Here is a 26507-nt window from a genome sequence, read left to right on the forward strand (position 1 = left end):
TAACCTCAGATTTATTAGCTTTTTTTTTGCCAACCACTTACACTGCCAGCCTCCCAAGAGAAGAACACATCACAAAGCAAAGAAACTCTAAGAGACACATACATAGAAAAATATCTCAAATAGCAAACATTTACTGAAAGCAGAAAGTCGGATGATAGCACTTGAATAGCCCTTCTCCCCCACAAACACATTCTATAGATACACTCATGGAAGTTGTGCAAATAAATCTCATTATGCTGCCGAAGTACAGAATTATTGTCTCTCTGAGAGTACTGAGATGAAGCCGAGAATCTTCACAAATTTACTGGGCTGGCTCCAGACACACACTAGATTATATTCATCAAAATGAATGGATTTTAAAGTGAGTCCAAAATAGATTCTTTCAAAAATCTAAGACTTTGCCTCAGAGGGGATTCTTCTTTTTCTTCTGTTCTTTCTCTGGCTTCCAGGGAGAAGAATAGAAGAGAATAGTTATTAAAACAAAGAGAAAAAGGTAATTTGACTTAAGTTACTGAGCCAGAGAGCTGCCAGATGTCAACAGAGCCAGCAGAGGTTACTGGCAGCTTGGGACCAGAAATAGAAATTAGAGCAAATATATCTATAGAAAATGTCTGAAAAATCCATTCATCTCCAAATACAGAGTGATTTTGAGATCCCTATGTGGACTCTCTCTTGGCTGACCAGGCTACACAGCTGTATCTTTGGTTAGTTCCACAAACACTTTCCTCATAATTTTTCTTCTTTAGTGTCACGCTTCCAAATTATTCCACTTTAATATATCAACTGATATATGTGGCTCAGTTTTTACCATAAGACCAATTAAGAGAGACATAAATGAGCCCAACTTACTACTGGTCCATTTTTACCTTGGTCATACATAAGGGTTTTCCAAACACACCACACACACACATACACAGAATGAAATACTGATAGCTAACATTTTTTAAGTGTGTACAATGTGCCTGGCACTGTTTGATCTCATTCTATGTATTTTGCTGTCTAGAGCCCTATTAACTTACCCTTCTAAGTTTTATCTTACTTAACATTCAACAATCCCATGTGATAGGAAATATTATTGTCCTTATTTTACAGATGAAGCAACTAAGACAAATAATAAGGATTCTGTCCAAGGTCACACAGTAAGTGATGGAGGCAAGATTAGGAAAGCAGACAGTCCAGAATCAGAGCTTGGGCTCTTAACATTTGTGGTTGCCTTCCTAAAATATTACTTGTAATGAAAAGTGTGCTAGATATTGCAGTATGTGCATTAAAAAATACATTTTCAATGTGATATTTGTTTCCATGTCTTTGTAGGACAAAATATATTATTCAGCTACAAGTTACTTATTTATATACTTTTTATTTTCTAGATTTGCACTATTCAGTATGAAAGCTATCAATCTCATGTGACTTTTGAGCACTTGAAGTGTAGCTAATCCAAACTGAGATGTGCTATCTGCACAAAATACACACTGGATTTCAAAGACTGAGTGCCAAAAATAAGACTATAAAATACCTCACAGTTTTTATTTTATTTTTTAAAATGTTTATTTATTTATTTATTTTAAAAGGTGGAGGGGGGAGAGAGAGCACACACGAGCAGGTGAGCAATTTCTCAGGATAAAAAGTCATTATCCAAATTCAATTACATTTTCGTATATCAACAGCAAATAAATAAAAATGAAATTTAAAATGATTCTACATGAAATAGCATCAAGTAATATAAAATACTTGGAGAAAATTTTAGCAAAAAATGTGCAAGACTACACATCATTTCTGAGAGATACAGAACCTAAATAAATGGAGGAACATACCATGTTTATGGATTGGAAGACTGTATGTTATAAAGACAGCAATTCTCCTTAAGTTGATCACACAATTCAATTGTGCAAAATTGATTCAACACAAGTTCAACAAAACCCCAGTAAACTTTTAAAGTTTTAATTTTTGTTTTATTTATTTATTTTGAAAGAGAAAGAGAGAGTATGCAAACGGAGGAGTGGCAAAGAGAGTGGGAGAGAGAGAATCCTGAGCAATATACATGGAAAGAGCTTAAGATAGCTAAAGCCACCTTGACAAAAGTAGAAAACAATTTGGACTCACACTGTTTGATTTCAAAATTTACTAAAATAAAATGATATTATGTAAAGATTTAAAAAATAGATCATTGGAACATAATAGGGAATCCAGAAATAGTCCAGAAACATACAGTTAATGGATTTTTGACAAATGCCCCAAAGCAACTCAATGGGAGAAGAACAGTCTTTTCAAAAAAGAAAATGATATAGTAATTACTAGATATATACAGGAAGAATAAATAAAACTCAGCCTCTACCTTGTAGAAAAAGTAACCTGAAATGGGTCATAGACCTAAAACCAAAAACTAAAACTTTAAAGCTTCTTGAGGAAAACATAGAAGATCTTTGTGAGTCTGGAGGAGGCAAAACTTTTGTAACAATGAGACCAAAAGCACTGATCATAAAAGAAAAAAAAATTGACACATTGATCCATCAAAATTTAAAAATTCTGCTTACCAAAAGATATGGTTAAAAATAAAAAATGCAAGCTACAGTCTGGTAGAAAATATTCACAAAATATATATCTGACAACAGACTTATATAGAAAGGGATTATATCTGATTTCAGTATCTTTATTCAGAAGAACCTAAAACTGGAAACAACCCAAATGTCCACCAACTTTTGAACAGATAGACAAATCATGGTATGTTCGTGCAATGAAATCATACTCAGCAACAAAAAAGAATGTACCTCTGGTATAACAAACAACATGAATAAATCTCAAAACCCTTATGCTGAGTGAAAGAAGCACGACACAAGAATGCATACTCTACAATTCCATTTATGTAAACTCTAAGAACAAGAAAAAATAATCTGTAGAAATCAGAACAGTGATTCCTTATGCGAGGTATGGACTCATTAGAAAAGAGCATAAAGTAACTATCTGGGTCATATAAATATTCTATACTTTGACTACAGTTGTGACTACCCAGGTATAATTATCAAAATTCATTAAATTGTTCACTTCCTAACTATACATTACATGGTATATAAATTTTACTTCAATAAAAAATCTAGTTATATTGTTCAATTTTATGCATAATTTTCATTAAATATTTAATTCATAACATAATTAAAGTCATCATAGAATTAATGCCCCCACAAAGGGAAGAATTTTGTTTGTTTTGTTTACTGCTAAATCGCCAAAGCCTGACCCTTAGTAGGTATTCGATAAATTTTTTTTTTTTTTAACGTTTATTTATTTTTGAGACAGGGAGAGACAGAGCATGAACGGGGGAGGGGCAGAGAGAGAGGGAGACATAGAATCTGAAGCAGGCTCCAGGCTCTGAGCCATCAGCCCAGAGCCCGACGTGGGGCTCGAACTCACGGACCGCGAGATTGTGACCTGAGCTGAAGTCAGACGCCAAACCAACTGAGCCACCCAGGAGCCCCTCGATAAATATTTTTTAATGAATGAGTCATGGAACACATTGCTAGTGCCAGCTTAGAATCTTAACCTCCGTTATATACATCATCATGTTTCTAGTTATGTATAGATATATTATTTACAATTCAGCTCAGCAGAGTCTCTTATACTGTGGTGTGCCTAACAGACAAGAGATAGGAACTGTTAAGTACAGCATTCATTCATTGGTTACTTGGTTATAAATGAATTTTACCAGCCTAATACCTAATGGCTAAAATTGTCATGGCAAAATCTCTAAGCACTTCATACAGGCACTCAACAGGTACTTAGGAGATTTTAACTTTAAGCACGATAAAAGCTGTATGAAGCAAATCTACCCAGATTAAAAATTAAACTTTTTAAGAGATTTATGACCATTTTCTACGAATTTGGGATATAGTTACATATGTCACTCACATAAATATTCCCTGCAAAGCATTAGGGTAGACTTGTGTTTTTCTAGTGAGTAATCACTTCCTCCTCTGAAATGCAGTCAAAAACTAGTTCAACATTATCAAGAATTATATAGGCATACTATGTAAAGAAGGTCAGGATCTTTGATTATTTTACGCTTCTAATTTTAATGTGAAAGTTCAGTTTATTCTTACATTGTAGCATATATTCAGAAAAACTGACCAGGGTTTGCTTATAATAGGCTATTATAACAAGTTTTCAAAGATATGTGTCATTACTACCTCCAAAAAATTTCTTCCTTTGTAAAAGTGTAATAAAAAAGGTGAGATAAAAGTAGTGAAATCTAAAAGTAGATGCACAAAATTTATTGTCGTTGAAAAACATTATCTCCCTGTGAATTACTATGTAACTCCATGAATTGAACAAGTACACTTAGACTGGCATCTCAGAACAGTGGTCTCTCAAGAGACTATTCACCCAAAGGGAGACCAGTTACATCTTGTTTCACATCTAAGTTGGGATTCTGATTATCTTGATCATAATTACCTTAGGAAAATATTTCAGAAAAAAATATTTTAAAATAAATGCCAAATAAGAATAGGTTGTGTTGGTTGGATAGTTCTGTATATATACATCCTGAGATTTTATACATGGTTAGTCCTGAGAGAAAGCAAGAGAGAGAATGAGAGAGAATGTAGGGAAGTAAGGAAGAAGTCTACCCTGAAGAAAAAATAACTTATGCAAGTAATTCAGATGTTTTTCTATTTCTTAAGTACCCTAAGAGGTCTTTTTATGCTCTATCCTATCATTTATAAAAGAAACTAGTTTGAACAGGTTTGAAAAGTAATAGCTATGAATATTCTATTTTATGCAGACCTATTTTTGCATACAAAAAAAAAAAAACCCTAACAACACAAAACAGTAGATGTAATTTGACCTCCATAGTTCCATGAAAGAGGCTATTTCTGATTGGGTGATTGTGCCTCAGTGGTTGCTAGGTAATGAGCTTTCAGAATAAATGCATTTCCTACCTCCAAATCAATAATCGTACAATGTTAATTTAGAACATGATCTCCATGGTCACCAACAATTACCATGAGAATTTGCTTTTCATGAAACAACATTTGCACAAAACTTGTCCCTGCCAATGTATTCTTGAGTACTTACTATATTTGACATTGGCAGCTGTACTACCACGGCTTGCTCTTTGCTGTTGGATCTATTGATTGAAATGCCATTCATTTTGTGAAGATAAAAGAAATATGGCTTAGCTGGCTTCTGTTTATCAAGACGTGGCCAAGTAGAAATTTCATCTAACTTTAAGAAGACCTGATATAATTTTCCTTCCACCTTTGCTTCCTACAAAAAGTATCTGAAATTCAGGAAGGAATTATAAACCAATCAGCTACAGTTTGGTATAAAAGCCTTCTGCTTCTAATACTCTACTAGTAGCCTTTATTTACACCACAAAATACTTTCACTGTGAAAACAAATTGTCTCATAGAGGTATTTTAGAAAGAAAACATCAACCCTGAGTGAAGATAAAAGCACTTGAGAAGTGAAAAAAAAAAAAAATTGGTCTACATAGATCAACTCATACCAAATCATCCATTTGAAAGGGCTTTTTTTTTTAATTTAAACATTATGGTTTTACAAAACAAAAGAGAGAAGGAGAGAATTACTTGGGGTTAGTGTAGATCTATTAAAATGGGTAACTATCTGTATTGGTTTGCAAGGGCTGAGATTAACAAATTACTGCAAACCAGGTAGGTTAAAATAACAGAAATTTATTGTCCTAAAGTTCAGGAAACTAGAAGGCTGAAATCAAGGTGTGGGCAGGGCCATGCTCTCTGAAAGCTCTAGGAGATTATCCTTCCTTACGTCCTCCTAGTTTCTGGTGGTTGTTAGTAATCCTTGGCATTCCTTGGTTTGTGGAACGATAAAAAATTTCAACTGATGCCTCTGTATTCACATGGCTGTCTTCCCTTATGTGTGTCTGTGTTCAAATACCTCCCTCCCCCGACCCCTCTTTTATAAGGACACCAGTCATTGGATTAGGTCCACCCTAATGTAGTGTGCTCTTATCTTGACTTAATTACATTTACAAAATCCTATTTCCAAATAAGGTCACACTCTGAGGTTTAGTAAGCCACACTTGAAGGTGGGACTCTATTCACCCCAGTACTGTGGACTAGGCTGGAAGATTAGATTATGTGCTACAGGAGGTCAAAGACCATCACTGACTAATTTCTATATTCTTACCACCTAGCATGAAGTCAGTGCCATGTAGATACTTAATAGATGTTTGCCTAATAGGGTAGGTAGATGACTAAGTAACAAACTAGACAACGATTCTTAGTGATGAAAAACCAATTAATTGCAAATGAAAAATAAAAGTAAATGGCACTTGGGTATTACATTCTTTTTTCTGCTATTTATCTTTGTGTTTCTGTTTGGGGACAATCCACTTAGAATTCAAAATTCTCTTTGTAACCTGGATCAGAAAGCACTATCAAGGGCCTCAGCCTCTCTTTGGACCTCTACTTCCACACCATGGGCTCTGAAATAAAACAATAATGTTAAAGCACAAATGAAGGTTTTTCTAGTTGAATTGAACTAACCTAATATTTGAAGTATGTGAAAATAAAACAGAGCTTCTTATAAAACAGCATTTCCAATTAAGAAAAAAGACAGAAGAGTAAGCTGTCTTCGTTTTATGTCAGGCTCTCTTGATTCTTTATATACTGCTTTTCCAGAAGTCTAGAAAAATGTGTCAGAAAATTTTTCACAGTATTTTCTTGCTTTATCAGACTTATGACAGAGTATAAGGTTAGCTCTGCCACTTAAGAGAGAGAAAGACATCTCCCTTGTCTTTATTAAATGGAAGGGATTACTAGAGTTAGCATCTTGCATTATGAGGACACAACTATGCTCTTATTTTCCAAAGGTGTTTAAATTTAGTATCCTAAAAATGGGCCAAAGAACTACAAAGAGAAAATTTGGGAATCTTTGTGATGCTTACCATTTGCTCTGGTGAAAACACCAGGAAATAAATCATAGCTTTAAAAGACAACCACAGAACAGTAACCAAGAAGATTTACAACCATCCTACCCCCTTAAACCTTTCCTTCTTCCTATTTTTCCCTTATTCCAGAGCAGTTAAGTGGCATGCTTACCCTGATGTTAATGAATGTGTCTGTTGGCCATTGGCATGTCTTCTTTGGGAAAATGTCTATTCAGGTCCTCTGCCCATTTTTAAATTGGATTTTTTTTTTTTTGCTGTTGAGCTATATAAGTTCTTTATATATTTTGGATATTAACCCCTTATCACATATATAATTTGCAAATATATTCTCTCATTCAATAGGTTACCCTTTAGTTTTTTTGATAATTTCCTTTGCTGTACAAAAGCTTTTTTTATTTTGGTATAGTCCCAATAGTTTAATTTTGTTTTTGTTTCCCTTGTCTGAGGAGACATATCTAGAAAATGGTTTCTATTGCTTATGTCAAAGAATATGGTCTATGTTTTTATAGATACCATTTTTATATGGTGTTTATACTTGCTGTCTCTATTCCTTGACCCCTATCATTCTTGAGTTCACTCCAACCAGTTTTATCCTATTTCACTGTACAAATTCTTGTCATCATCATAGAATTCTCTACATTGCTAAATCAAATGATCAATTTGCAGTCTTATGTTTTCCCCATAAGCTGCCGCTCCACTGTCTCCTTCTGGAAATACTTTCTTCACTTGACTCACAGCTCATTATTCTCTTCTGATTCTCTTCCTATCTCACTGGCCTCCCCTCAGTCTCTTTTACTGATTTCTTTCCTCCTTTCTCCATCTTTTAAACATTGACACACAACAGGAACCAGAATTATGATGACTGCCAACTTGCATTTCCAGCTTTGGAGTCCATAGTGGCATATCTAACTGCCTGTTTAATATTGCCACTTGAGTATCCTATAGACAATTAAATCTCATCATGTACAAAACTACAATCCTTGTTCTCTTCTCCAAACCTACTCTGTCCCTGGATTTATTCATCTAGATAAATATAAATTCCATTCTTTTAGTTGCTCAGATTAAAATACTTGGTGTTATCTCTGACTCCTCCCTTTCTCTCACACTACATCTCCCTTCATCAGCAATCTCCACAGATTTACCCTAAAAAAATATTCACAATCTGGCCCCTTCCCCACCTCTTCTGCTGTCATCATCTCTCATTACAATGATTTTCATAGCATCCTGACTGATCTGTCTTCCCCCTCCCTTATTCCCTTTCTCATCCCCATAAGCCAGAATGAACCTTTCTAGACTAGTTTGGTCCACACCATCTCTCTGAATTTATTTTCCTTTATCTCCAGTTTCCTCCCTCTGCTCCATTTAGAATAATTCCTCCCAGCAATTCTACTTCTGGGTATATATCCAAAGGAAATAAAAACATGATATTGAAGAAATATTTGCACTCCCATGTTCATTGCATCATTATTCAAAATGGCCAAGACATGGAGACAACTTAAGTGTTTATCAATGGATGAATGGACAAAGAAGATGTGTTATATATATATACAATAAAATATTATTCTTTCATGAGAAAGAAGGGCATTTTACCATTTGTGATAGCATGGATGGATCATGAGGGAATTATGCTAAGTGAAAGAAGTCAGAGAAAGACAAATATTAAGAGAAAGAGAAATTCCAAATTCATAGAAACAGACTAGAATGCTGGTTACGAGGGGCTGAGAAGTGAGAGAAAGGGAGAGATGTTGGTTAAAGGGTACAAACCTCCGGTTAGAAGATGAGTAAGTTCTTGAGGTCTAATATACAGCTTGGCGATTATAATTAATAAGTCTATATTATATACTTGAAAGCTGCTAAGGGAGTAAACCTTAATGTTCCCACAACAAAAAAGAAATAGTAATTATATGACATGATTCAGGCATTAGCTAACGCTATGGTGGTGATCCTTTTTCAATATAGTAAGTATGTCAAATCAATACACTATGTACCTTAAACACCTTACTTAAACTTATATATACAGTGTTAGATGTCAATTATATCTCAATAAATCTGGAAAAATTAGAATAATTTATTTGCTCTTCTTCCAACATGCCAAGAAAATTTCCACTTCATGGTCTTTGGACTTGCTACTCCTTCTGTCTGAAACACTGTTACCCATATATTCATATATTCACATACCCATAAACTTACTTCCTGTAGGTTTCTGTTCACATGGCACCTTTTCAGAGAGCTCTTCCTTAGCCACCCCATAGAAAATAGCAACTGCTACTCCGTTTTACCCAAACTTCCCAGCACTTAATCTTTTCCAAATATTATAATTGTACATATTAATTTATCCATTATCTACATCTTTTTTTAGAAATTGATATCTGAGCTCCCTAAACAGGAATTCTTGACTGTTTTATTCATTGCTGTATGCCTAAAGCCTAGAACAGTGTTTGGCATATAAGTGTTCAATATGTATTTTCAATTAATAAATGCCTACTTTCTGCCAACTTTACTATTACTTCTCCTAACAATATCTACCTTCTCATTTTCTTCTTATTGTTGACATAAACCTCCTCAAGGCCTGCCATCTGCAAATGACACTCAGAATCCTCCACAGTCAGAGTTCCTTGAAAACTAAACTAAAAAGTAATAGGAAGCTGTGGAAAATTTTAATGTACTTATTTTAGGTTAAAATTATAATTTTTAGTAGGCCTACACAGTATGATTTATTTTAGGAAAAACATTTGTGAAACAAGGGAAGATAAAAAAATGAAAGAAAGCAAGAAAAGTAGGGCAGGAGGAGGGTTAATTAACTGTCAGGACTTAGTTACCTCACAGCTGGTCAGTGAGGACCAGATGTGTGGAAATACTTTGCAAAGTGCACAGCACAGTGAAAATCCAGTTGTTCCATTAAAATCATATTTCCTGGTTTCTTCATGGTTAACCAAGTTATTTTTGTTTATACATTTATTTTTTGAAAATCTTTCTAAAACATTCCAGTAACAGTTTCTACCTAAGTAAATGTAGGACTGAATTCTAAATCTCACTGAATCTTCCATTTCATAAACAGACACAGTGGCAAGAAGATTAATGTCCTCCAAAGATGTCCACATCCTAATTCCTGCAACCAGTGAATATGTTAAGTTACAAGGTAAAGAGAAATTAAGGTTGCAGATGGAGTTAATATTGTTAATTAACAGACCTTTAAAACAAGGTGAGTCTCTAGGTTATCCAGGTGTTCTCAATGTAATTACAAGCCTCCTTAAAAGAGGAAGCTGGAGAAACCCAGCAGAGAGAGGAATGTGAGTACTAGAGAATGTTGCAGGCTTTGAAGATGGAAGGTAACCATGATCCAATAAATGTGATCAGACTCTCAAAGCTGAAAAAGGCAAAAGAGTAGATTCTCCCCTAGACCCTTCAGAAGGAACACAACTCTGCCGACACCTTAATTTCAGCTCACTGATACTCATGTTGGACTTCTGACCATTAGAACGGTAAGATAAAAATTTGTGTTGTTTTGGGGTGCTTCGGTGGCTCAGTCATTTAAGTGTCCAACTCTTGATATCAGCTCAGGTCATAAGATTGAGTCCCTCCTCAGGCTTGGCTCTGAGAGTGGAGACTGCTTGGGATTCTCCTACTTGCGTTCTCTCTCTCTCTCTCTCTCTCTCTCTGCCCCTACCCCACTCCTGCTTGTTCTCTTTCAAAAATAAAATTTAAAAGATATTTGTGTTGTTTTAACCCACTGAAATTGTGGTATTTGTTACAGGAGTGATAGAAACTTAATACAAGTGGTTTTGTGGCCATACATGCTTCCAGGAAAAAATAGACCCAAATCCCAATTCCAGACCTGCCAATTTCTCCAAACCTTGGTTCCTCATCCTAAAATAAGGATAACAATAGTGTTTTCTCCATAGGACTATTGTGAGGATGGAATGAGACAGTTTGTATGAAGACTTAAAACAAGGCCTGCAACACCATTCATTCTCAATAATCATCAGATGTTAGATGTTAGCTGATTATTTTTCTATAAATTTTAAATATGAATTTAATTTTAGAAGTCAAAGTACTAGTAAAGTAAGCTGAACATGGATTGGAATAAAGATACAATTTGGAGTCAGAAAAATTGAGATAAACTTCATGTTCTCCTAGCAGTGTGATCTTGGGCAAATCATTTAACTTCCTTTATCTGGAAACTAAGATAATTATAGTTACCCAAACTGTACCAAATTAGATTGTTAATCAATATGAAAACACTTTGGAAATCATATTCATGCTACTGGAATTATTGTATGTCTCATAAATCTTCCCCATCCACTTCTTTTGTTGATATTTCATCACTACTTCAGTGATGAAATGAGATCTCTCTGGTTTTCATCACATGAAAGTGATGAAAACCAGAGAGATCTCATTAGCTGAAGGAAGCTGAGAAAGATAACAATAATATCCAAACAGGAATTTAAAAAATGAAATGTGGGTCATAGCCATGTTCTAGAGAGGAATCAGAACAATTTTCTAAAACTGTCATAAAGAACTTGACATTTCTTTTTCTGTACTAAATCTTCTTGAAAACTTCTTCTATCAAGCTCAACTCACATTCATCCCAATTCTTTTATCTAAAGACTAGATTGCAGCTGGTCATGTACAGAATAAGAACCTGAAATCAGAAACTCACAGTGATCCTGGCAGCCTTTCATTCTCCCTAAATTACTTTATTTTTTGATTTTTTGATGAAAGTATAATTAACATATAATTTATATTAGTTTCAGTTGTACACATGTTGATTTGACAATTCTGTGTTAATCAATGCTTACCATAGTAAGTGTAGTCTCTGTCACCATATAACATTATTACAATACTATTTTTTTGAATTTAAACCATTAAGAATCTATAATTATTCCCATTAATCATCTTTTATCCATAATAAATATACCAAATGTTTTACCATTTCTCAAAAACAAGCTATATCTTGTGTTGTGATTTCAGTTTTTTTTAAAAACAAATTTGGTCTCTGAAAATAATGCTTAACAAGACTCTGTATAAATTACTGCAGTTGAATTGTCTACTTGCCTCAATGTATTGTGACGCTTAAGACTGACACCTAGGCTCTATACTCCCGGGACACTACAACAAATTTAACTTTTAGACATTCAGAAAGTATTGGAGACCATTTATATTCTGGTAGCTGAAGCTCAAAGCCTCATCTTATTTTACAGATTCTTGCCAATCCAAGAAGATCTCTGAATGTTTAGAGATTAGATACCGATTATTTTCTTTCTTTCTTTTAGAAAATGATTTTCATTCCTTTTTTGATGATCGATTGTAATAAATTGTGTTGTTTTTGATTTATTACAACTTTGAATCACCTTGACTATTTTATTGACATTGGCGGGATCTTCTTCTTTCCTCTCAAGATGTTTTGTTGTAAGTTGTTATCATCATCACTTCCTTAGACTATCCAATGTGAAGAACTTAATTTGATAACTATGATAACTAGTACAAAAGCTGGTCAATATCTCCTGGTTCTTCAGTGTTAGTGACCAATTTTTCTTTGCTTACAGTAATATTTTCAAACTACCAATTGTTAATGCTATTTCCTTTGTTTCTTTACAGAGAAGAAAATTCTTAGGCCATAAAGTCATTACTTCATCAAATTTTACTAATTTTAGAAAAAAATGAATGTTCTAGAAGTATCCAGATATTTATAAATACATGTGTGCATATGTTCACTTTGTTTTTTTTTTTTTAATTTTATTTTTCATTTTTTTAAGTTTAAGTTAAGTCCAGATTAGTATATAGTGCAATATAGTGCAACAATGATTTCAGGAGTAGATTCCTTAGTGCCCCTTACCCATTTAGCCCATCCCCCCTCCCTTTGTTTCCCCTGCCTGAAGAGACATATTTAGAAAACTATTGCTAAGGTTGATGTCCAAGGGATTATTGCCTATGTTTTAGGAGTGCTATGGTTTCAGTTTTCATATTTAGGTCTTTAATCCATTTTGAGTTTGTGTATGATAGAAGAAAGTGGCCCAGTGTTATTTTTTTCTATGTAGCTGTCCAGTTTTCTCAACAAAATTTATTTGAAAATACGGTCTTTTCTTCATTGCATATTATTGCCTCCTTTGTCATGGATTAATTTACCATACAGGTATAGGTTTATTTCTGGACTCTCTATTTTGTTCTATTGATCTATGCGTCTGTTTTTGTGCTAGTAGCATAGTATTTTGATTACTATAACTTTGTAATATATCATGAAATCTGGGATTATGATACCTTAAGCTTTGTTCCTCTTTCTCAGGATTGCTTTAGCTATTCAGGATCTTTGTGGGTCCATGTAAATCTTACGATTATTTGTTCTAATTCTGTGAAAAATTCTATTGGTATCTTAAGCATTGCACTAAATTTGAAGATTGCTTTGGGTGGTATGGACATTTTAACAATATTCTTTCAATTCACGAACAAGGTATATCTTTCTCATTTTTGAGTCATCAATTTCTTTCATCGGTGTCTTTTCAGAGTATAGATCTTTCATCTCCTTGGTTAAATATATTCCTAGGAATTTTATTCTCTTTAGTGCAATTATAAATAGGATCGTTTCCTTAATTTTCCTTTATGCTACTTTTTAGTGCATACAAATGTGACAAATTTCTGGATATTGGTTTTTTATCTTGCAACTTTACTGAATTTATCAATTCTAATAGTTTTTTTGGTTGTTTTTCTGGTTTTCTGTATATAGTGTCATGTCATCTGCACTTCTTCCTTACCAATTTAGATGCCTTTTCTTTTTCTTGTGTGATTGCTGTGACTAGGACTTCCAGTACTATGTTGACTAAAAGTGGTGAGCATGGACATTCTTATCCTGTTTTTATTCTGGTAGGAAGAGCTTTCAGTTTTACACCGTTGGCTATGAAGATACCTGTGAGGTTTTTTTGTTTTGTTTTGTTTTGCTTTTTTCATCTATGGCCTTTATTATGTTGAGGTATGTTTCCTCTAAACCCATGTTGTTGAATTTTTATGATGAATGGATGTTGAACTTTTTCAATGCTTTTTCTGCACTTATTGAGCTGATCATGTAGTTTTTATCCTTTCTTTTGTTAATGTAATGTATCTCATTGACTTGCAAATATTGAACCACATTTGCATCCCTGGAATAAATCCCACTTGATTGTGGTGAATGATTTTTTAAAATGTATTAATGAATTCAGTTTGCCAGTATATTGTTGAGGACTTTTGCATCCATGTTTATCAAAGATATAGTTTCTGTTTTTTGTAGTGTCTCTATCTGGTTTTGGCAGTAGGGTAATGCTGACTTCATGGAATGAATTTGAAAGGTTTCCTTCTACTTCTTGGGATAGTTTGACAATATGCATGAACTTTAAAGGTTTGGTACTTGGGGCGCCTGGGTGGCTCAGTCGGTTAAGCGGCCAACTTCGGCTCAGGTCATGATCTCACGGTCGGGTCCGTGAGTTCGAGCCCCGCGTTGGGCTCTGTGCTGACAGCTCAGAGCCTGGAGCCTGTTTCAGATTCTGTGTCTCCCTCTCTCTGACCCTCCCCTGTTCATGCTCTGTCTCTCTCTGTCTCAAAAATAAACGTTAAAAAAAAATTTTTAAAAAAAGTTTGGTACAATGCACCTGTGAAGCTATCTGGTCCTCAACTTGTGTTTGTCTAAAATTTTTTGATAAATGATTCCAGTTTAATACTAGTAATCAGTCTATTCAGAAGATCTGTTTGTTCTGATTCAGTTTTGGAAGATTGTATGTTTCTTGGAATTATCCCTTTATTCTAAATTAATTTGTTGGTATATATTTCATAATATTCTTTTATAATCCTTTGTATTTCTGGCGTTGGTTGTTATTTCTCCCCCATTTCTGATTTTGGGTTTTTTAATAGTCTGCCTAAAGGTTTATTAATTTTGTTTCTCTTTTCAAAGAACTAGCTCTTTGTTTCATTGAAGTTTTATTCCTACTTCTTTTGTCTCTATTTTATTTATTTTTGTTGTAATCTTTATTATTCCCTTCCTCTAGCTTTGAGATTTGTTCTTTTTGTAGCTCCTGTAAGTGTAAGTTTAAGTTGTTTATTTGATATTTGTCTTGTTTCTTGAGGTAGGCCTGTATTGCTATGAATTTCCCTCTTAAAATTGCTTTTGCTGTGTTACAAAAATTTTGGATTGTTATGTTTTCATTCTCATTTGTCCCCATGTATTTTTACTATTTCCTCTTTCATTTCTTTGTTGACACATTCATTGTTTAGTAACAGGTTGTTTAGCTTCCGTGTGTTTGTGTTATTTATAGATTTTTTATTGTAATTGATTTCTAGTTTCATATTATTGTAGGTGGAAAGATGCTTGATAGGATTTCAATCTTGTTAAATTTATTGAGATGTTTTGCTTGCTAACATGTAATTTGTCCTGAGGAATGTTCCATGTGCCCTTAAAGAATTTGTATTCTGCTGTTTTGGATGGACTGTTGTGTATAGATCTGTTAGGTCCACTGGTCTGCTATGTCCTCAAAGCCACTGCTTCCTTGCTGACTTCCTGTCTGGATGATTTATCCACTGATGTAAGTGGCGTGATAAAATCCCTTACTATTATATTATTGTCAGTTTCTTACTCTGTATCTGTTAATATTTGCTTTGTTTTTGTTGCTTTAAGTGTATAGATCCCTTTATCATGATGTAATACCTTCTTTGTCTCTTATTACAATATTTGTTTTAAAGTCTATTTTATCTGATGTAAGTATTGCTACCTTGGCTTCCCCCACTGCCACACCCACCCCACTTCCATTTACATGGTATGTTTTCTATCCCTTTACTTTCAGTTTGTATGTGTCTTTAAATCTGTAGTGACTGGGGCGCCTGGGTGGCGCAGTCGGTTAAGCCTCCGACTTCAGCCAGGTCACGATCTCGCGGTCCGTGAGTTCGAGCCCCGCGTCAGGCTCTGGGCTGATGGCTCGGAGCCTGGAGCCTGTTTCCGATTCTGTGTCTCCCTCTCTCTCTGCCCCTCCCCCGTTCATGCTCTGTCTCTCTCTGTCTCAAAAATAAATAAAAAAAAAAAAACGTTGAAAAAAAAAATTTAAAAAATCTGTAGTGACTATCTTGTAGGCAGCATATAAATGGGTCTTGCTTTTTTTTTTTTTTAATATACATTCTTTCACTATGCCTTTTGATTGGAGCATTTAGTCCATATACACTGAAAGTAATTATTGGCAATTATGTATTTATTACCATTTTGTTCATTGTTTTTTGGTTGTTTCTGTAGTTGTTCTCTATTCCTTACTTCTTCTCTTGCTGTCTTCTCTTCTGTTTTAATGGTTTTCTTTAGTGCTCTGCTTGGATTCTTTTTTATTTTTTGTGTATCTATTATATTTTTTGTTTTATGTTTTATATTTTAGTGTGAGTGTTATCACAACTGGGTCTTGTATATGCATGTGTGGTTACCATTGGGCCCATATATAACATCTTATGTGTATAGCTTTCTATATTAAATTGATGGTTGCTAAGTTTGAACACATTCTAAAAGCATTAAATTTTTACTCCCTCCTCTGTTTTTTAGGTATAGCATGTCATATTTTACATCTTTTTATTTTGTATATCCCTTGACTAATTTTTATTGATATAATTGACTTTACTACTTTTGTGTGTTAACCTCCATACTGGCTTTAAAAGATATTAATCTACTACCTTTTCATTATGTTTGCTTTTACTTGAAATATTTTCCTTTCACACTTTTCTTCTACTTTTGTCCTTTTCTTTCCACCTAAAGAATGCCCTTTAACATTTCTATAAACCTGGTCTAGTAGGGATGAACTCTTTTAACTCCTGTTAGTCTGTGACAGTCTTTATCTTTCCTTCTATTGTGAATGATAATCTTGCTGGGTAGAGTACTCTTTGTTTTAGGATTTTTTTTTCCCTTTCAGCACTTTGAAAGGAAAGTCATGCCACTCCCTTCTGGCCTTCGAAGTTTCTGCTGAAAAATCAGCTGACAGCCTTCTGGAGTTTCACTTGTATGTAGTTGTTTTCTTTTGCTGCTCTTCAAATTCTCTATTATTATTACTGCCATTACTATTATTATATATTGTGGTATGGACCTCCTTAGATTCATCTTGTTTGGAGCTCTGTGTGCTTCCTGTACCTGGAGGTCTGTTTCCTTTCCCAGATTAGAAAGTTCTCAACTATTATTTCTTCAAATAAGTTTTCTACCCCCATCTCTCTTCTCCTTCTGGGATCCCTAAAATGTCAATATTATGTTTGATGATGTTGATGAGTTCTCTTAATCTACTCTAATATTTTATTATTTTTGCTATTCAGCTTGGTTGCTTTCCATTACTGTCTTCCAGATTGCTAATCTATTCTTCTGCATACTCTAATCTACAGTTGATTCCCTCTAGTGTATATTTCATTTCAGTTATTGAATTCCTTGGCTTTGACGTGTTCTTTATATTTTCTATCTCTTTGTGAAGTTCTCTCTGACTATGGTCACCCACTCTTTTCTCAAGTCCAGTGAGTATCTTTATGACAATTCCTTTAAAATATTTTTCAGACATATTGTTTATTCTTGTTACATCTAGGTCTTTTTCTGGTTTTTGTCTTGTTCTTTCATTTGAGACATATTCCTCCATATCCTCTTTCTGTCTCTTTGTTTCTATGTATTGGGTAGATCCACTGTGTCTCCTGGTCTTAAAAGTAGTGGCCTTGTATAGAAGAAGTCCTGTGTTGCCCTGTGGCATCATCTCCCCTAGTCACCAGAACCAGGCACTCCAGGGGTATCCCTTGTGTGGGCTGCATGCACCTCACTGTTGTAACTAAAGCATGATAGCCTTCAGCCCATCTCCCTACAGTGACCCACTTTGCCTGCTGTGAGTACAATGTGCAGGATTTGTGGCCCTGCACTGTTGAGAGGTCTGTCTGAAGCTGCCATGGGCTTTTTAGTAGGTATGCAGGCAGTCAGCCTAGCTGTTTGCAAATAGCCTCTCTTCCATAGTTGTGGGTTCACCAGAGGGCAGGGCTTGTTCCCTTGAGTAGCCAGCTAAGCAGCCAGATTGCTGGAACTGCAGGCACTCTGGTGTGTGGGGTTAATTTCCCCATGCTCCCCAGGGCAGGAGTCCCTTTGGAGTGCCACCAGCCCATGTCAAGTTTTCTTGCAAGGTGTGGAGAAACAGGAGCAGCTTTAGAGGATGCTTGCCAAAGTGAGTGAGTTGGATGGGGCTGGTCTGTAGGGGAATGCCAAGGTGGGGCTTGCAGTAGATGGAGAGTATTAGTATTAGCTTCCACAAGGGTCCAGCTATGTTGGCTGGAGGAGGGGAAGAGAAATGGCACCTGACAACACTTTTGTTCCTGGTGAAATTTCCTAGAGATCCCTTCCCCTGAAGCACATGTTCTAAGATTAGTCAATAAATCTTCACATACACCCCAGGTATTTTTCAAACTTCTGCTTCTGTGCTGTGTAACTCAGGTCAAGTTATGTATTATACATATGCTGGCTCTTTCAGGGTGGGGACTCAGTTTCCTATCACTCTGGAGTTAAGCCCCACTGATTTTCAAAACCAGATGTTCTAGGGACTCATTCTCCCAGTGTGGATCCCCAGTGCCAGTGGTGCCTGGAGTGGAGTCTAATCCTTTCACTTCTCCATGTTTGTGGTATCCCACCCCCAACACCATTTGTGGTTAGTTTTTGCCAGGGCATTGGTTCCTAACTGCATCTCTTCCCCTCCTACCCTTTTCAGTGTGGCCTTCTTTCCACTGTGGCCTTCTCTCCACAATTCACCATGGAAGGTCTGTTCTGTCAGTGTTCATGTCATTTTCAGAGTTAGTTGCATAGATACTGTTATCTTGGTGTGCCTGTGGGATGAAGTGAGCTCAGGATCTTCCTACTCCATTATGTTCCTCCTTTTCTCTGAATGAGATGAGGTATGTGAAAAGTCCCTGACCAGCTATAATGTACTTAGTTGCATTTCTGCTTTAACACCATCTTGGTTCCAGATCTCTCTTGACCCTTACAAGCCTCACCTTCTTTTTCCCACCTATTTACCTGAATTCACCTTCTTACCTCTCCTTCTCAGGTCTTCAGTAACACAAATGAATAAAGGTCTATGGTAATTAAACTAAGATAACAGCATGGGAAATGCAATGCATGTAAAGTAAGTTAGCACAGTATTACCTAAAACATATAATACTGATCTGTAGCTCAACAGGCTGTTAGTAAGTTAATGTAAAGCATTCCTTGCTTTCATAAATTTGGAGAATGCTAAGTTAAGTTTCAACAGATCTCCTTACTACAGATTAATTAGGGTATTTAATATGCTAATATGCATGGGGCTATAGTACACAGCATTTTAGGCTTACCTGATCATAAGGTCTTTTTTGAATGTGGAACATTTTGAAAACTATAATTCTTTGGATCATCCTTAGGTAAACTTGTAGTTAAATGTCTGTCCTCCAAAGTAAAAAAGATTGCTGTTTATAGAAGGTTGGGGCTTCTCTAGGCTGCAGGGAGGGGAACCCCAGGAAGCACATTTACCAAAGGCAAAAGATATATGTCAAAGAGGATAGTAAGCTCCAAAATTATTGTTAAATGTCTTTTAAGCTAACACAATATCATGCTTGTATATAAAGAAACAATTCCTATTCTAACTCTCCTTGTCTGGAGGGGAAAAGCTCACTCAATCAATTTCCTTCTGTCCTCCTACACTTGCTTTTCCTTTCTCCTCCTCACCCCTAAAGACATGATCTTTCCTCAATTTTTCTACTTTATCTATTTTCCTCTCTATTATCCTCCTACCCAGTTGAGAAATTGTGATAATTCAGAGCATCTGGGTGTTTTTTTTTTCCCCCCTCAGTGGAGAGATGAATAGGCTATAGCAGAAAAGGTTTTGTTGATATCTCATAACTAAAATGTTTGAAAAATCCAGGAATTAATTACCACTCAAGTTTCTTTTGGCTTTGAGTTTTTCCCCCTTTCCTAAAGCCTAAAAGCTTAGTATGATCACACCTTAATTATTCTCAACAGCAAATAATCATGTACTTGAATATTACTATGATCCTATGTCCCTGGAGTTGGAATTGGAATTTGAGAAAAAAACCTTTCTCTACGTGGAATAACTGCATGTTCTGCCTCTTTGAGCCTAGCATACTGCTCAATAATAGGTATTTTCCATTCGTGCAGTAAAGATTTATCAAATGCTAGTGCATGCCAGGTTCTGTGCAAGGTACCAAGGATTCAAAAGTGTAGCTGACGGTCACTGGTGATGGTGATGATGGTGAAAGTGATAACATGGTTTACTCAAAAAAGGTGTTCCTCCATTATATGAAGGGTCCAATAGAGTGGAAGTCTCTACCATTTTAAATAGATGAGCATGGGGCCAAATTGCAGACAGAGGGTAATTATTATTGTTGGTGATTGGCTTATTAGACTCCTCATTGTTCATGGATCAGTGGCTCTAAATCCCAGCTGCACAATAGAGAATTTTAAAAATGTTGATGCCTGAGTCCCACCACAGACCAACTGAATTGGTATATCTGAAGATGGATTCTCGGACACTATTTCTTTATAAAAGATCCATGGGTGAGTATAATATGTAGCTAGTGCTAAAGCCAGTGTTATAGATAAAAGCAAGAAGAGTTTTATGGGGACTGTGAAAATATCGACATTAATAGTAACTAAATTGAGAGGAAGGCCAAAGGAAAAGTTATTAACTATATAACTTAATTAAAGGTACCAAAATTTGGGCATGCCACTGAGTTATAACCAAAGGCCATAGCACCTACATAAATATATAAGCCAGATCCCTTGTCTCCCAAGCAACTTTATTCCCTTACAGCATGCAGAGGAAGACTGCTACAGGAGGGATCACAACTTTCCAGGGAACTCAACCCATAGGATACATTCATCAGAGTTAAAGTTATATAATATTGCACATACTCTCAATACCCAGAGATAAACATTTACACAGGAGGTCATATTAGCAGATAATTGTGAAACCAAATGATTTTTTTCTGCAGAGTTGCTCATGTACAAGCAAAATCAAATTAAAAATAAGAGGTTTAATTCTCCATGTTGAAAATAAGAAATTTTCCTCCCCTCCCTTTTCTTAGTGTATTTACTTTAGAAAATTCATCCTTGTTAGTACTTTCTCATCTCTTTTGAAATGTATATAATCCATTTGAGTACTAGACAGCCCTTTGGTCAGCTGGTCTGTTGTCAGCCTTCTGATTTAGGAATAGCTTTCTGAAGAAACTGGGAGTCATCTCTTTGAAATATAAACACCAAGGAATGTAACACCCCTATCTTCCTATCCGGTGTTAGAGCGGGAGTCTAACTTCAGTGGGTAACTGTTCCAAGTGAAAACTAACTTGTCATAAAGAAATGAGTTTATTCTCCAGATTAAACCAATTAGCTAACATATATAGTCACTCCAACAACCGGGTAAAGTGAAGATGAACTGTGTATGACAAATAGTGGGGTCTTTTACTTACGATAGTTATTATTTATCTTGAAACATATAACCCATTATGTATTTCTGCTTGGCTATGTAAGGGGACACGATTTCTTTATCTTTGCAATCTCTTAATCAGATTGTGATATTCATCACATTGTAGTTTAGTGCTTCTAATAATAAAATTATTTTCTTTCATTATTACCTTTTATGGGGAACTTTTTCTGGGCTGGAAGATCTTGTTTTAAATTCTTTCTGTAACACACAAGCTGTTAGCTTACTAGAGTATGGCAATTATTTTTTTTTCTTTTTCTTTTTCTTTCTTTTTTTTTTTTTTTTTTGGTGGGGGTGGGCTCAAACCATTTTATTGAGGGGCTTTGGAGAAAGGTAAAAGGGTAGGAGGACAATGAGATATGATGTCCTCCACACTGTCAGGATCTCCCCAGCTTCACAGTTGCCAAGAGCTCTTTTTCTTCTGAACTCAGGCTATCATCAGATACAAATAACTGAGAGATTATACTTTTCAAATTCTCTTCAATATTCACAGATCATCATGAATACTTGAAAACGTCTTGAGTTATAGTCTTGTCTGTTAATCTAACCAAAGACATAAGAAGTTCCAGGAATCCCCAAAAAAATGTTAAAAAGAAAAAAATCATTTTGACAATTTAGAGAGCTCATTATGCTCTAAGCACAAATAGTCAAACAAACTAGGAACATACAAGAAAATCTTAGATAATTTTTTCCTGCTAGGTGCCCACTTTTACTTAGCGTTGTCCAAGACAGATATTCACTGGCAACGCTGAAAAGAAAGTGGCTTCAAAAGAAACACCTTCCATCTGCTAATAAATGCAATGAAGTAAGCCTTCATCCATAGTCCATTTCATTTAGACAGTTCAATGAGACTAAAAGTGTCATTTAACAAGTACAGAGTACTTGTTTCAGAAAAAATTTTACTTTGTTTAACATGTATAGAGGTCTAGAGACAATCCATTGTTAGTTGATTATGATGATAGTTCCAGTGAATCATAGGTCCCATTTTTTTTCTGTGGCAGTATAACAGTCACACCAGAAATGTATAAAATCTTCCCAAAAGGAATAGGCACATGCATTACCAGTACCATTTATGCAGGTAGTATTCAGGTTCCATGGATAGTCAACTAGAAAGAGGAATAGGAAGGCTGAGGGCCAGTGCAAACAAAAATCTCATCAATGGTCAAAACGAGGAAATATGAACTAGTCCAAGAGAACTTTTTCAGGGGCCCACAGCCTATAGAACAGCAGTGAAGAGAAAGGTTAGGATAATGTTAGATGGTATTGGACAGTAAATAAAATGAGCTACAGCATATTCACTTAGTACAGTGCCTGGGGTGTAGAGAGTGCTTAATAAATGTTAATTGGGGAATTAATAAAGGCATCTTTCTTGTTTCTCCTTTAAATTTTTTTATCATCTATATGGTGGGTAGCAACCTTCTTCAAATTCATACGGAAAAAATGAACATAAATCATTTGTCTTAACTCAGTCTGTAGGGTGGGTCTTATATGTCCCCCAAATGAGCATAGATTTGCAACTTTCACTGAGTGCTAAAACTCCCTTCCCTGTTTTTACCATCGTGAAATAATCATCTCATTATAGGTAAGATGTTCTTTGGAGATCTAATCCATCAGTTATTTAAAAGACCTTGTATACCTTATCATTTACCTAAAATCCACTGAAGCATACAAACTTTAGCTCTCAATGTGCTGCCACCTCCCAACAGCTTTCAAATTTAGTCAAAAATGTGTATTTTCTTCTATAAACTAATAGGTCATTCGTTTCAAGCTTTAAATAAAAAACACAATTAAATACTTAATGGAAAAGATTGCGACTTAGAAATGCTGCCAGATCTATATTTAAAGTGAAAGAATAAAACTACACCTTTGATGCAGATATTGACCATTAGAACCAGGTTATTAAATTAAGAATATAGATCATGTCCCTTCTTCCTACATCTTATTCTGAGTCATTCCTACCATCAAATTAAAAAAGATAATAGAATCATATGTAGGAAATACTGACAACAGCACCAATTGGATCTCCAGCACAGTCCTATCCTCCTTGGTATGAAATATCCAATTGATAACAGCTGAAAAATAAGTGTACCGGAGTTGTAATGTCTCATGAGATTAACTCAGTAATATCCTCTCAGAGTAAATGTGTGCTTCTTCTGATAGTTGTAGTTTTACATGGTAACAAATCTAAGCATAAAAATGAATTTGAAAGGAAAAGCAGCAAGTTCAGGGCAGCAGACAGGCTGTTGAAGCAGGCACCGTCCTTGCCTTGTTGTTCCTCAGAAGATCTCCAGGACCATGCCAATGAAGAAGATGTTGCCTGATTCTTAATGGCATCTCAGTCCTTCACATCGAACCCCAGTAGCTGCCAATGCTTCAAGGTTGGGTGGAGAGAGAGATGCTAGCAGAACAAGATCTAAAGAGCTTGTCCTCTCCAGAAGCCAGCATCCCCACATTGCCTCACTGGTAATTTTAAGGAAGCGTGACTCAAAGGGATCATTTGTTGATTGATTAAATTTACAGGGACAACTGAGCTCAGTGTGAATTTCCTAAATTAACAAGTTCAGAAATTAGGAAATGAGGCATTTAACTTGTGCCAGGATGAAAAACCTATGCATTTGACAAGTGGGAGTGGATTTAAAAAAACTTCTGACTCCCTAGTAGTATGGATACAACAAGTGTTCTGGCAATGTTTTAATATTCAAAATCCATTCAACACCTATACCTCAAAAGTACTATGTACAATTTACCTGTAAAAAATAAGTTTTCCAGAAATCTAGTCTTCACTCTAATGGATGAGAGAAGACTGGAAGTGAGGGTGTGTGGAATAGGAATCAATATTTCTGCTTAATTTTTGTGGTAAACATTTCTTTACTGTTAAAATATTATTCAAAATCACATTAATAAAACCACTACCATCTATCAATTCACCCAACTAGATAATTATGCTATTTCAGTGTTTAAATTTTTTAGCCATAAGCAATCATAGTGTTATATTCTATACATAGCTCTTCTAACATACACACTGTCATTTTAACACCTTTTTACTGCCACTGATGCAAGACCAAGCCCCCTGCTCCTCATCCTTCAGTGTCCTATTACCTTAGGCAACCCAACAGAGGTGATATTATTTCAAGACAGATCTGAAAATAACTTCTTAAAAAAATTTTTTTATATATAACCAACCACCTGCATGGCAGGAAAATCACAGGAAGCAAATAACTATCCCTGCATGAGTCACCATCACCAGCAATCTCACAAGGTAATGAAACCAATTCCACACTTTGCTGGTAGCCTGCAACTGGGGGGTAAAAACCAAAGGGTTTGATCATCCTGAAAGTAAAGCCTAGAAGAATTCCTGAATTGAAACAAAGAAGAAAGGCAGAGTTCCTTGACTTCGTTGTTCTCAGCTACTTAATTGTCCTCCTGATTCAATGTTCATCCAGGTGCATGAAACACCACTGGACTTCTGGAGACCAAACTGAGCTCAACTGAAGAAAATCATGGCCAAAAAGATAAAGGATATGATTAAAGCTGCAGGAAGCTGCAACCCAGAAATTTGAATTTTAAACTTTGACAAACAAGTTATTCCAAATCCACTAAAGAAGCCTCTCAGTGACTCTTTTTAAAATTTTTGAGTATAGTTGACATGTAATATTACATTAGTTGCAGGTGTACAACATAGTGATTCAACTGCTCTATACATTATGCTGTGCTCACCACAAGTGTAGCTACCATCTGTCACCATGTAACACTATTATAGCATCAATGACTATATTCCCCAGGCTGTTTTTTATTCCCATGATTTATTCATTCCAAAACTTGAAGTCTGTATCTCTCACTCCCCTCCACTCATTTTGCCCATTCATCCTCCACCCCCTCCTCTTTGACGACCACCAGTTCTCTGTATTTATAGGTCTGATTCTGCTTTTTGTTTGCTTGTTTATTCATTTGTTTTGTTTTTAGATTCTATATATGAGTGATATAATAAGGTATTTGTCTTTCTCAGTCTGACTTATTTCACTTAGCATAATATCCTCTAGATCTATCTATGTTGTTTCCAGTGGCAAGATCTCATCCTTTTTTATGACTACATAATATTCCTGTGTGTGTGTGTGTGTGTGTGTGTGTGTGTGTGTGTGTGTATCACATCTTCCTTATCCATTTGTCTATCAATGGATATAATTTGCTTCAATTTCTTGGCTATTGTAAATAATGCAATTAACATAAAAGTTCATATATCTTTTTGAATTGGTGTTTTTGTTTTCTTTGGGTAAATACTCAGTAGTGGAGTTATTGGATCATATGGTATTTTTAATTTTAATTTTTTGAAGAAACTCTGTCCTGTTTTCCACAGTGGCTGTACTAATTCACACTCCTACCAACAGTGCACAGGAGTCCCTTTTTCTCCACATCTTCACCAACACTTGTTAGTTGTCTTTTTAATTTTAGCCATTCTGACAGGTCTAAGGTGATATCTCATTGTGGTTTTGATTTGCATTTCCCTGATGATTTGTGATGCTGAGCATTTTTTTCATGTGTCTATTGACCATCTGTTTGTCTTCGTTGGAAAAATGCCTATCTGGTCCTCTGCTCATTTTTAATTGGATTGTTTGTGGCAGTTTTTGATATTGAGCCAATAATTCTTTTATTGATGACTAAGTCAGAAAGAGTTTGGCTCAATCAGTAGGATCCTGGAGAATTAACCCCCTGTCTTCATAGATGGTAATCAGGCTGCAACATCTTGAAACACCAAACAGAACACTCAATTCTAGTGAGATTATGTATGGGATAAGAAATCTCTTCCCCTAATGGGCTGGGTAGACTGGGGTACATCCAAAGATAAACCAGTGGCCTTGTCGATGCTTACATATTTTGTTGCTAAAACCAAATCCAATGAGAGAATTGGGAGAATGAATTCTCTCTTGAAGTCTCCCTTCAAGTTTAAACATTTCAGACAAGATTCAATAAAAATTTTTAATCTAATTTTTGTGCCAGCAAGCCTATATAAATCAGCACAAGTCCTGAAAAATTGAAGAGGCACTGTTTTTTATTGAATCCATAAATCTAAGAATTTAGCACTTGAACAATTTTAAGTGTTTATTTTTTAAATAATTAGT

This window comes from Panthera uncia (assembly GCF_023721935.1).
Source record: "Panthera uncia isolate 11264 chromosome C1 unlocalized genomic scaffold, Puncia_PCG_1.0 HiC_scaffold_4, whole genome shotgun sequence".
Classification (NCBI taxonomy): Eukaryota; Metazoa; Chordata; class Mammalia; order Carnivora; family Felidae; genus Panthera; species Panthera uncia.